The sequence below is a fragment of the Lynx canadensis genome, chromosome X, assembly GCF_007474595.2.
Source record: "Lynx canadensis isolate LIC74 chromosome X, mLynCan4.pri.v2, whole genome shotgun sequence".
Lineage (NCBI taxonomy): Eukaryota > Metazoa > Chordata > Mammalia > Carnivora > Felidae > Lynx > Lynx canadensis.
The window spans coordinates 5665084-5679139 of NC_044321.2; the positions used below are offsets into that span (position 1 = coordinate 5665084).

Genomic DNA, 14056 nt, shown 5'->3' on the forward strand with positions numbered 1-14056 from the left:
CGCCTCCCCCAGAACTGTTCAGTGCCGCCTGAAGGGTTCCGGAACAATGCCCACATAAGAGAAACATCATCTGCCACTCGGTGGACCCCCACTTACACCACCTTCAAGTGCCACAGACAGCAAGCTCAAGCACACACATCTCCCCTTGCCCCAGGGAATATCCTGCTTACGTTAACTAAATGGCCTTTTCTCCTGCCTTCCGAGGCCCCTGTAAAGGGGCCGCTTAACACTTTATAAGGGGGGGGGGGGGCCTCTAGTTCAACGGGATACCCGTAGATCCTAAAATACACTCTCGCCAAGAAAAGCATGCACTGCCTACAACGATTCAGTTTAACTCCACGTTACCAACACTCTCGGTCAAAACAGAGTCCTAAATAGAAAACGCAGGCAAGTCTTCAAGTAAATCATAAACTCTCCAGCGATGTGTGTGTCTTCTTTCTCTTTCACAGCTCAGGGAAAGGGAAGAGACCAGGTACCATCACCACCACTGGAAACGGAGATGGCTGAAGAGGTTCTGCTCACAGCTACCCTACACGGCTCTCACTGCTGTTCCAGTCAGTCTGTCCAACTGGGACCATGCACGTCTGGGCTCCTTGTACGCAGTGTTTTAAGCAGCACCCCTCTCAAAGCACAACACGACCAGGCAGAAAGTTGCCCTAAGATTGGAGTCCCATTCAACAGCTCATAGCAAGACTGTTGGGAAATCGATGCGACTGTTCCTGGGCTCTCAACGGCTTTGGCATGAGCTACAATGACAGTTTAGAATCCCAAAATTCTACCTCCTACTACTTGACTTAAAGATAATGAGACATAACTACTTCATCTTTGCTTTCAAGGTGCCCTCAACACAGCTAAAGCATTTAGCATTCAGTACATCTTTCCTCATCCAAATTATCCCCCATTATGTGACCCATGTCTGTTTCTCTTTCTAAACACGAGAGAATGTCTTCGTGTTATCACAGTAACTCACCCTTGCAGGCCGAGCTCTCCCAGCTGAGCAACGGGTAATGTCCGAGCAGTTATAACGGAGTCTGTAGAATAATTGTTCTCACTGGAAATGGAACAAAAGAAGAGAGTTTGTCAGGATTTTTCCACCGTGTTTTATTCTGCTCACATTTAGATTAAACCCAGTGTAGGATGTGTATAGCCAGACTCTCAAATGATTCTGAATCTTCTGACATAAATTTAAGACAGAATATGTCTCTACTGAAAACTCAAAACAATATCGAAGATAAGTAGGCAGGAATGTTCATGTGCAAATTTGACCTCTAGAAAGATCTTTGATTATAGACATCAGTGCTTAATGTATAAAGTTTTTATAATCTGAAACTCCCCAATGCTCTCACCAAAAAAGAACACTTAAATAAATCCCAAGCACAGTGTCTAAAATTTGACTGCAGTCTATTTCCAGTTACAAATAAATACGTTTGAATTTATAGATATTTCTTTCATTGACTAACTTTTCCCTATGTGAATTAAAATTATTTCTCAAACTAAATACATTTTAGGTGTATTGTTGTCCCTTCCTCAACTGAAAATATTTCATTTAATCTCCAAGGATACGACCTTAACAAAATGACCAAGAACTAAAATATACAAAGATTAATGACTAGCTTGTATAATGAAAAAGTAACATGCAAATCCATGTTACAAGGCAATGTTTGACTTTAAAGTTAATGGTTATATAAGTAAGTACATCATATTGCTGAGGATAGAATATTTCTTACAGGCAAAAAAAAAAAAAAAAAAAAAAGAGGAGTGACTGGTGATTGTACCATTTGGTCAATGCCTTGGAGGCCTGGAGGGAGCTGACCTCACGTATAATATGTATGGGCAGCAAGATGTGTAGTGATCAAAGTCCTACAAGATCTCATATTTGTCATTCCATTGGATCAAACCCTGTAGAGAGCATTAAAACTTTCCAGCAGTTGAGTGTGAAAGTGCAGGTGTGGAGAGGCTGGAATCCACCCCAAAAAGTGGAATATTTTATCATTGACATTGTATAGAATTGCTAGTACATGGTGATAATAAACAGAAGATGGACATTGGGTCTGTTCTATCATTGCCTTTAGTTCTCTGGACCACTTCCTGTGGAATTCTGAAAAAGTAACTGATAATCTATGATTGCTAATGCTGTAGCAACAGGATGTTTTTGTTAGGATGAAATAGTATTCAGAATTCCAGTGTTCCTTTTGGACAAAACCACTGCCCCTTTTGCTCCATGGCCCTGAGGACTCCACAGAAGGCCTAAAAAGAGGGTCTTGATTGGATCCTGGCGAATAGGGATACAGAGACCATGCAAGGCATCCTGAGAGACCACACACCAGGATCCTGGGAAGTCCATCAGTCCAAGTAGGGCTTAGAAGACATGGAAACAGAAGGGAGGCTGAGGATAGCAGGCAGCACACCCAGCGCTGGCATTAGTTACAATTTTGACTCATTTCAGTCCTATATTGGGAGATAATTCTATTTCCAAAGACAGTTGGTCTTTATTCTCTCAGTTGAGTCCTCCCTTTAGGGCAACTCCAGAGTTCCTTTATAAAATGTGCTTACATTCCACTGTCTTTGAATTTCTCTGTCCAGAGTTGACCTTTCTATGCAACTAGGAAGGGAAAAATAATTTCCATGTCCAAGTTTAATTCTCATGTGCTTGATCCTGCAATTATTGTCCCTTGAAAATATGAGTTTAACCTTAGGACACTGGCAAGCCCCATGTTATTAATACACGGGTTTTTCCCTAGGACTGTGAAGGAGTTCTCAGAAGACAGAGAGAGCTTGGACTTTCTCCAAACCTTTGGCCTTTCTAAATCTCTCCAGCTTTTGTTCCTACAGTCTGGAAAGAACTGCTTTTTCTGTCCGGCTTTCAGTTTCTGCAGTTCTGTGTTTCAGCTGTCCCCCCGTCTAAGCTAAGACAAGAGGTGCTTTGCTTTGCACAGTCAGCCAGCTGTTCCAGCTGTTCAAACTATAAATTAATTTTCCAGGAGAGAAAGAAAGGTAGGCAACTCTCTTGGTCAACAAAGCAGGATGCATTTACCAGCCCCAGAGATCTTGGCCAGGTACCGTGTCCGCCGAGGAAGGGTGCAGGTGGAGAAAAGAAATGAAACTGGCAACCTTTCCTGCTCTTCTGGTGTTACAGCTCTTCTGAGAGATAAGAAATCTCTTCCCAGCTATTTTTCTCATATTATATGAATCGAGAGACGCTCTTCTGGGGAAACCTCCCCTAGGACACATCATTGGAATGTTAACTTTGCCAGGGTCTTCCAGCTTTGTCAAAATAGGTCCCTTGGAGATATTGCCCCTATGTAGTCTGAACCCAATTTTTGTTGTCACAAGAATTTTAAATGAACCAAATGTTGGACAATCAAGATCATTCCTTTTTGTTTTCGTTCATCTTGGAATGCATAGATCATGGCACATTGTCATAATTTGCTTGCATGATGCAACTCACTCACGGTCGTGTGTATTAGCTATAAATGTACGCATGTGCAGGCTTATCTCCATTGTACGTGCACGTGTTCGCTTTTGTCCGCACTCCTCCTCCCATCCCCCTGGAAACAGCCTTCCCAATAATCTGTTGTACACATTTGTGTAAAACGTATGTCATTGTTTTCGGTTGTAGATGTGTGTCTCCATGTTATATTTTGTTGTCATGTGTTGGTGTGTGATGGGCTCAACTGTTTTGCGTAATAGATTACATTCTATTTCTCACTTTTTTTCACACTGTGCTATTGGGATCTATCTACGATGCAGTGTTCACACATACTGATGGCTTCTGACAGCAGGATAACGCTCTGAAGTATGCGCCTTCTGCATGCTCCACAGCCCATCCCCAGCGATATCCCCAGTTCCTGGCCAGTACACACATCATGATGAACCCTCTTGGACATGTCTCCCAGTGGTCTGTTGTGATAATTCATTTGGGTTACATACTTAGAGTACAAATTTGGGTCACAGACTATTTTGATATTTAATGTGATTAAACCCTGTAGAGTTTTATATTGTTCCCATATAAGACTCTCTATGGGAAAAGATGCTCAATGTCGCTCCTCATCAGGGAAGTACAAATCAAAACCACACTCAGATACCACCTCATGCCAGTCAGAGTGGCTAAAATGAACAAATCAGGAGACTATAGATGCTGGAGAGGATGTGGAGAAATGGGAACCCTCTTGCACTGTTGGTGGGAATGCATCCTGGTGCAGCCGCTCTGGAAAACAGTGTGGAGGTTCCTCAAATCATTAAAAATAGATCTACCCTATGACCCAGCAATAGCACTGCTAGGAATTTACCTAGGGGATACAGGAGTGCTGATGCATAGGGGCACTTGTACCCCAATGTTTATAGCAGCACTCTCAACAATAGCCAAATTATGGAAAGAGCCTAAATGTCCATCAACTGATGAATGGATAAAGAAATTGTGGTTTATACACACAATGGAATACTACTTGGTAATGAGAAAGAATGAAATACAGCCTTTTGTAGCAATGTGGATGGAACTGGAGAGTGTTATGCTACGTGAAATATGTCATACAGAGAAAGACAGATACCATATGTTTTCACTCCTATGTGGATCTGGAGAAACTTAACAGAAGACCATGCGGAGGGTGAAGGAAAAAAAAAGGGTTAGAGAGGGAGGGAGCCAAACCAGAAGAGACTCTTAAAAACTGAGAACAAACTTAGGGTTGATGTGGGGTGGGTGATGGGTATTGAGGAGGGCACCTGTTGGGATGAGCACTGGGTGTTGTATGGAAACCAATTTGACAATAAATTTCATATTTAAAAAAAAAAGACTCTCTATGATATCCTAGTTGTCCATGTTTTTGGCCTTAGATTAAAACCATGCTATTTTGATTACTATGGCTTTTGTGTATGACTTAATATCTGTTAAAGCAAGTTTTTCCCATGTAATATTTTTGTCAAATTTTTGTCATTTTCATGGAAGTGCATTCTTTGATAGACATTAAAAAAATTTTTTAATGTTTATATTTGAGAGAGAGAGAGACAGAGACAGAGTACAAGTTGGGGAGGGGCAGAGAGAGAAGGAGACACAGAATCCAAATCAGGCTCCAGGTTCTGAGCTGTCAGCACAGAGCCCGACACGGGGCTCAAACTCACAAACTGCAAGATCATGACCTAAGCCAAAGTTGGACGCTTAACGGACTGAGCCACCCAGGCGCCCCTCTTTAATTTTTTTTAATGTTTATTTATCTTTGAGAGAGAGAGACAGAGACAGAGACAGAGACAGAGAGACAGAGTGCAAGTCAGGGAGGGGCAGAGAGAGAGGGAGACACAGAATCTGAAGTAGTGATAGACATTTTAGATTAGGTTTATCAAGTTTTAAATAAATTCAACTGAAATACTGAATTTAAAAATTAGGAGAATTGACACCTCTATAATATTAAAATTGTATCATCTCAGGAAAGGAATGTCTATTCAGATACTCATATCTTCTTCTGTCCTTTATAGGAACTTTACATTTTTCTCCATAGACTTTGCAAATACAGATACTTGATGGTTTCTTTGCTGTTGTGAATGGTATCTTATGTTGCTTTGTATACTCAAATGTTGGTGTGGAGACTTACTTCCAATTTTTGTGAGTTTATCTTGCTTCAGCAAGATTACTGAACTCTAATTATAATAGTTTGTCTAGGGATTCTGTTGTTTTTGTATGTAAATGATTGTTTCATCTGCAGATGATGTAATATAAGAAGCCCCGTTCCATACCATAAGAAAAGTAAAAGAAATGAGAAGTGTAAATATTGGACCATTTTGATATATGCTCTGTGAGTTTGCAAAAATAACATACAGAAAACCTTGGTTTGCAAGCATAATTCTTTCCAGAAACATGTTCGGAATCCAAAGCACTTCTATATCAAAGTGAATTTTCCAACAAGAAATAATGGAAACTCAGATGATTCACTCCACAACCCAAAAATACTAATATAAAAATGATTACAATACTGTAATATAATACAAAATAATAAAGAAAATATAAAGAAAAATAAATTAACCTGCACTTCCCTTTGAAAACCTTTGTGGCTGGTGTGAGGGAGACAAGAAAAAGGAGGGTTATTGTGTAGGAAAGTACACTATCACTAATGGAATCACTGCTATCTATTGGGTTAATAGAATCTTTTTCTTTTCGTGCAAACTTTAACAAGGTACCTATCCAATGACCTAGAATGAAGCAAAGCATTCCTAAGCTTACTCTTGTATACAAAATCAAAGGACTGTCCATAGGTGCTGTGAAGTGACAAAAAAAAAAAAATACACTAGTTCCAGTTATGGGCACTTTGCAACGTTCTGAAAAATCAGTCATTTCTGCCAAACACTGCAGCCTGAGGCAGAGCATCCGAGCATGGGAGATGATCACCCACAGTCCCACAGAGAGAGAGAGAGAGAGAGAGAGAGAGAGACAGAGAGAGACAGAGACAGAGACAGAGACAGAGAAAGAAAGAGAGAGAAGAACCATTGGCTCAGTTGTGATCCTGTGATGTTCGGCATCACATACTACTCATATCGGAAGACATTACTTGTTTATCAAGTTAAAATTCATTAGAAATGTTTGCTCGTCTTGTGGAACACTCACAAAACAAGTACTTGCAATCCAAGGTTTTACTGTATATTGTTTGCTGGCCATACAGTTCTACCTAACTATAATATCTCAAGCTTTTTAATTATATCATTCAGATCTTTTATAATGGTGCTTTTTTGGCAGCTTGATTGAACCACTTCTTAGAGGAATATGTTTATTAAGATCCATATTTAGGGGTGCCTGGGTGGCTCTGTCAGTTGAGCATCTGACTTTGGCTCAGCTCATGATCTCACGGTCCGTGAGTTCAAGCCCCGCATCGGGCTCTGTGCTGATGGCTCAGAGCCTGGAACCTGCTTCGGATTCTGTGTCTCCCTCTCTCTCTGACCCTCCCCCATTCATGCTCTGTCTCCCTCTGTCTCAAAAATAAATAAACATTAAAAAAAAATTTAAGATCCATATTTACTATTGAGTTCTTAAACTCACTAGTATCCAGATCTTTCCCCTATTGAGGTAAGGGTTTAAGCAAGCTCTCATATCCCTTTGATCTCCTCATTGTGTTGCCCACTGTTTGGTGCTGTTTAGAGTTTTAGTTCTGAGTTAAGATACCCTTCACCTTTCTTTTTATCCTGGCTTTATTAGATGACAATCAAGTACCTGACCTAGATCACCACCCTGCTTCTATATTTGTTACAGTCTTTACCTGGAGTTGAGCAATTCTTCTGTTTCAAAGCGGAGTTTTTGTCCAGCAAATCTTGCCTGAAAATATTTTCAATACACTCCCACATTTTAATTGAGAATTTGGTTAGATATAGACTTTTTATGTTCAAAGTAAGGATAAAATGTTACTCTATTTTAAGGCTGCTCAGGGTGCCGTAACACAATACTATTGATTCAGGGCCTTCAACAACAGAGATTTATTTTCCTACAGTTCTGAAGGCTAGAAGTCCCACATGGAGGCACCGGCCAGTTTGGTCCCTGGTGAGAGCTCTTCCTGACTTCCCACTGCTTCCTCTCCTGGCCTTTCCTCTGCAGGTAACCCAGAGACACAGCAGGCTCTCTGTGTCTCTACCTATAAGGACACCGATCCCAACATGAGGGCTCCACTCTCATGACCCGATTCCCTTCCCAAAGCCCCATCTCCACATGTCATCACACTGAAGGTCGGGGCTTCGACATATGAAATTTGGGAGGACACAAACGTTCAGTCTACAACACTGACTTCTTAGTGTTGATGTTGAGAATTATGTTGTCAGTTTGATTCTTGTTCTTCGGAAGCCTATTACTTTCTACTTGGAACTTCTTTTGTTCGAATATGCCTACGTATGTGTTTTCTGTACCTATCGTGTTGACAATGCTCTGAGCCATTTCCATCAAATATCTTTGATCTTTAATCATCTTCTTCCTCCTCCTCCTCCTGCTGCTGCTGCTGCTGCTGCTGCTGCTGCTGCTGCTGCTGCTTCTTCTTCTTCTTCTTCTTCTTCTTCTTCTTCTTCTTCTTCTGTAATGGAGCATCTCTTCATTTTTCCCCCCAAGAATGCTTCCTTTCCATTTTTTCTTAAACTTTATGGGTCTCTCATCCATTTGTTGCTAGTTCTATTTTTACTCATCATGTCCTTGGCACTTCTGTTGCAATTCTCTTCTTTTTAGCCTTTCCCAACATTTTTTATGGAGGAGTCTTGAAACTTACTTTGCAGCTCACCCATTTTTTTTCACCTGTATCCATTCTGCTATTCAGTCCAGTACCCACATCCTTTACTTTGACACTCATGGTCTTCATACTATACATTCCACTTGGGTCACTTCTGTAAGTTATTATTATGTGCCCTATCTTGGTACACTCTTCCACTATCTCACTGACTATATTATATGTACATTCTTAAGCCATCTCCCTCTGCAATTATACTGACATGGTTATATGTTTTTCAATTTGCTTTTTTTCTTAGAGGTTGTACTCTTTGGGTCTTTAGTTATTTTAGTCTGTGAGTGTACATTATTTGAGGATAGGGTTCTCCCCTGGAGGCTATGTTGCCCCCCAGGAGACATTTGGCAATGTCTGGGACTATTTTTAGTTGTCACAGCTGGGTTAAGGGTGATGCTACTGGCATCTAGTGAGTAGAGGCCAGGAATGCTGCTCAACATTGTACAATAGACAAAACAGCCCCACAACCCCCACAACAAAGAACTGTATGGTCCCAAATGTTACTCCTGCCAAGGCTGAGAAGCTCTCAGTTAGGAGTATCACTGCTCTGTGTGCTGGAGAGGGCCTGAGTCCTAAGGGTGGAGGCCCTAGGCAGCATGGAACCACCGTGGGATGGACACTTCTTTTCCCTCAACAATACCAGACAACCTCTGGTCAGGGTTTTCTCTAAGGTTGTTCCCTAAATTTCATCTCCTGAGGTTGAGGTTCACCACTGCTGGGTGTTTAGAAGGGGTGTGGGCAGAGGAGGAGATGCCCAAGGAGGGCAGATCTGATGCAAGGAGACGCCTTTCATCAATTCCTCACCCAGTAAAGATGCTGTACCGCCTTGAAAAGATCACCCACCCCAAGAATATCAGTGGCCTGGCTATTGCAACAGTTTTCTTATGGCAAAAGGGGCAGGTAGAGACTGCCCCTGCCCCCCCACACACCCAAAGCAATATCAGAGAGAGGTAAGAGGGGAAATTAATTTTTTCCACCAATTCTCTCACTAGCCTTTTGGAAGCCTGGTTATAGCTTAGTGAGGCAACCTCCCACCTGTCACCCCCAGAGAGGTTTGAATCCATTTCCAGGATTTTTCAGGGAACTTTGGTGGTTACTATAGGGTGTTTCCTCCTGTCTTCTAGCCTTTCCTTCTACTTCCATAGCTGTCGGTCTATGATTGCCACTCAAGTTTCATGGGAAACCCTATCAACTCTAAAAAGTATTACTTTGACAGGGTGCCTGGGTGGCTCAGTCGGTTAAGCATCCGACTTCTCCCGGGTCATGATCTCACATCTCAGCTCATGAGTTTGAGCCCTGCATCAGGCTCTGTGCTGACAGCTCAGACCCTGGAGCCTGCTTTGGATTCTGTGTCTCCCTCTCTCTCTGTCCCTCCCCGGCTCATGCTCTGTGTCTCTCACAAAAATGAATAAACATTAAAAAAATTTTTGAAAAAGTATTAATTTGAGATGCCTTGTGAAAACTAAGATATTGAAGTATTTCTGTAAATTCCATTCTTTGATGGATGATGTAATAGATTGTGGTACATACGTTTAAATGCTGTGGGATATGGGGCGCCTGGGTGGCGCAGTCGGTTAAGCGTCCGACTTCAGCCAGGTCACGATCTCGCGGTCCGTGAGTTCGAGCCCCGCGTCAGGCTCTGGGCTGATGGCTCGGAGCCTGGAGCCTGTTTCCGATTCTGTGTCTCCCTTTCTCTCAGCCCCTCCCCCGTTCATGCTCTGTCTCTCTCTGTCCCAAAAATAAATAAACGTTGAAAAAAAAAATTAAAAAAAAAAAATAAATGCTGTGGGATATATTTTTGAGTTGTTATTTTCCCCCACTTTGAACACAAAATGATTTTTCTCTTGACTCTGAAAGTTACCATTCACATGAATATTTAAATGATAAGGAAACTAAATGTTTTTCCCCTTTCCAGTTTCTACCGAGTACCGTTTAACATGACACGTCCTTCTTTTCTCTCAGGGAACAGAATCTCATTCTTAGCCACTAATAACATTAATCAAAGCAGTCTTTTATGACATGTAAATAAATGAATTTTCCTTTACATGCACAGGACAATATAGATGATCTGTAGAGACTGGGTATTTATCACAGTGATATATTCTTATTATCACATTGCCATTACTTAGTCATTGGTTCAGGGAAAGTACACTGCTTAGGATATAAAGGATATCGAGACGGCAGTGTAGAGAAAGAAAAAGCTTATGGAAATTCAGAGATGGCTTTCATGGCCCACTCCCTATTTTATTGTTATAGATTACTTACATGGCTTATAATCAGACTTAAAATACAGCCTTAATATTAATAGCACTTTTTCATGAGAAAGCAGTTTTTCACGTGTATGTAAGACATACATTGCAAACAATGCATCGGAGAAAAAAATTTTAAAGCAAGCTTAAACTCTCTTTTAATTAGGTTTGTATATATTCAAATGTCTAAGAGAAAAGCGATTTTATTTTTTTATCTACCTGTATATCTATTTATCATTCTATCATTTATTTTTGTGGTTTGGTACATAATCATTTTCCATAAACTGCCAGTTGAAATCAACTGGTAAAGTACAGCCAATTATTTATCAAACTCTAGAAACATAACTGCAGATGCAAATATTTTTATGAATTCTAGTATATCATAAGCACACCCAGATCTAATAAAAGTAGCATATAGGTATTCTCAGAGTAAATGCAACAGTAACCTGAATGCCTGTGAACATTTTATTCAAATACACTGAATGTAGTTCTACGAAGTATATTTTAGGACATAAACAAGGATGCAAGAATTCAAAACTTTTGCAGACTCTAGACAACACGAACACTAATCAAGATAAAACAACTGTCTCCCATTTCAAGTTTTCCGTTTTGTCCTATGTTTTAAGCCAAGGGACAAGCCAACTGCTACCCTCAAGCACAATCAGGCCCAGCATCTTTTTTTGGTACACAAACACATCCACTTGTCGATGAATTGTCTATGACTGCTTTCATACTACGGTGTCAGAGTTGAAGCCATCGGACCCACAAAACCTAAAACATGTACTATCTGGCCCTTTACAGAAAGAGTTTGCTGACCTCTGTCATGAGCCATGAATAAATGAACGTACTAAAGTTGCTGCCATGTTCTCTCCACTACTACCTAATCTAATGGTGGCTGGAATGTTCTTCCTACCTCAATAAGGTGGTTTTGGCATCTTTCCCGTGTCTCCTATATGATGAACCATGTTAAGTTTTCTCTTCTCTTGCTGTGGGCTGGCATGAACAGTTTTTCCTGCTATGGGAGCTGTCTGCAACAACTTCCCAGTTATTTTACACTTTCATTCTTAACTTATCCTGAAATTATCTGCACAAACATTTCCTTTGTGCTAAGCTTGGACAAGCAGTGATTCATACTTTTGTTGGCAAAATGAAAACCTTGATTAGAATCAATAATATCAAATAGCTGCCATCAATTAAAAACGCTTCCAACAAACCCTTTGTAGCAGAGTTGTGTAAATGGATATGGCCTTGATTTATTAGGGAATGGTGGGATGCATAGTGAAAGGTATTGATTTTTCCATTTTTTTTCCCCCAGATACTGGTAGCATACAATTGATTTATAGTATCATTAGCATTGTTATGGTTCTAAGCATTTTTTAATTGCCATTGTTACTTCCCTTATAACTCATGAGTTATTTAGGGATGTATTTTTAAATTCCCAAACATAAGGGATTTTATTAACTATGTTTTTATTGTTGATTTCCAATTTACTGTTTTGTGGTCATTCTCAGTACATGGGGTATAAGTTTATGTATGTGTAACATACGAGGCTTCTTAATGTCATTGCTAAAACCTTCTATCTACATTCTAATACTCTTTTATCTTGATCTACCAATTTTTAAAAAAAAATTTTTTTAATGTTTTTTAAATTTATTTTTGAAGGAGAGAGAGAGAGAGAGAGAGAGACAGAGCATGAGCGGGGAAGGAGCAGAGAGAGGGGGAGACACAGAATTCGAAGCAGGCTCCAGGTTCTGAGCTGTCGGCACAGAGCCCGACGCGGGGCTCGAACTCACAAACCACAAGATCAGGACCTGAGCCAAAGTCGGACGCTCAACCGACTGAGCCACCCAGGTGCCCTTTGATCTACCAATTTCTGACAAAAACATGCTAAAACATTAAACTGCTAATGAATGTGTCCATTTCTCTTGCTAATTCCATCAGTTTCCTTTTTGGAATTCAAGGTACATACAATTTCATATTGCTGTATCTTCTTAGTAGACTTGTCCTTTTGTGTCCATTCTATATCATCTTGTTTTGCTGAAACAGTTTGTGCATTAAATTCTATATTATGCGACACTGGCACTAGTAGCTTTCTTTTTATTAGTATTCTCCTTGATTTTGTTTAGCTGTGTCATATTTATATAGCTCGATTTTTAGTAGATCAGTCTATTTACATTCATGATAATTAATGTTATATTGGGGCTTACCGCCACCATTTTATCTTGTGTTGTTTATATCGCCTTTTTTTCCCTTTCTTTCTTTTTTTCTCCCTAGCTAGTTAGTTAGTTAGTTAGTTAGTTAGTTAGTTAGTTACTTACTTACTTAGTAGGCTTCATGCCCAGCACAGAGCCCATAGCAAGGCTGGAACTCTAAGATCAAAACCTGAGCTAAGATCAAGATCCTGACACTTAACTGGCTGAGCCAACCAGGTACCGCTATTTTTTAAATGTAACGTTTTTTCCTTTTATTTCTTCTCAATTGTGGTTATTTATCATGTGTTATCATGGTTACTTTCACTGTGGCATATACTAAACAGTAATTTAAAATAAAATCTGAGGTTCATTCTGAAAAAATCTGAAGTTATTCAGTAATTGTGTACTTCATCAAAAGACTGCACTCCCACCTTGTTATCGCTGCCAGAGTTTTCATTTTCAACTTTTAGTGCAAAATGTCATTTTTACATTTAGCATTGAATTAAATTAGTTGGTATTTCATCCACTTCTGGACACCTTGTTTCTTAATACCTATCTCTTCCCTCTTACCTTCGCGTGTTTTTTTTCTTAACAAAGAACATCCTTGAATATTTATTTAAGTGCTAGTTCCATAGTCTGTATATATAAATTCTGTATGTGAAAACAAAATGTCTATATTTGATGCTTCTTCTTGAATTTTAAGATGGCAATTGCTCTCCTTCTAACCTCAAGTACTGAGAAGTGCACTGTTAGTTGAACTGTAATTCCCTTGCAGGTGATTTGATGTTTCTCTGTGGCAGCTTCATAATTTCTCTTCGTTCTCAGTGGTTTGTAAGTAACTCTTATATGCCATGGAATGGAGTTATATTTATCTATCTTTTCAGTTCACAGAGTGCACTTCTGATCTAAAGACTGCAATTCTGAATAATTTTGGCTATTACTCTATTCAACTCCACCCATGTTCCAGGCATTTATCTTATCAAGTAATATTAAAGGATCTCAGTCTGGGCTCCAAATCTCATACCTACTCTTCTATATTTTTATATTTCTTAAAAAAAATCTTTTTCCAGGGTCACCTGGGTGGCTCAGTCAGTTGAGCATCTGATTCTTGATTTCGGCTCAGGTCATGATCCCAGGGTGGTAGTATTGATCCCTGCATCAGGCTCTGCACTGAGCATGGAGCCTGCTTAAGACTTTCTCCCTCTCTCCCCTCCCCCCCCCACCCCTCTCCCCTGCCCATGTGCACTCTCTCAAAAAAAATTTTTTTTATTTTAATCTTTTACTATTCTGTTATGTCTAATGTTGTAACAACATCTAATTACTAATCTCTCTTCGAAGATGTGTAGTAAGAGTTTATCCCAAGAATAATTTGTTTTTTACT

General features: G+C 40.0%; 1 long non-coding RNA gene across 1 annotated transcript in view; it reads right to left on the reverse strand.

Moving 5' to 3' along the window:
- Window positions 1–252: 252 nt before the first annotated feature.
- LOC115507702 overlaps window positions 253–14056 on the reverse strand; it is a 362835-nt gene continuing 349031 nt past the window's right edge. Inside the window, exon 5 of the long non-coding RNA XR_003966774.1 lies at window positions 253–1051. This is a non-coding gene — a long non-coding RNA (uncharacterized LOC115507702). The remainder of the gene's footprint in view (window positions 1052–14056) is intronic.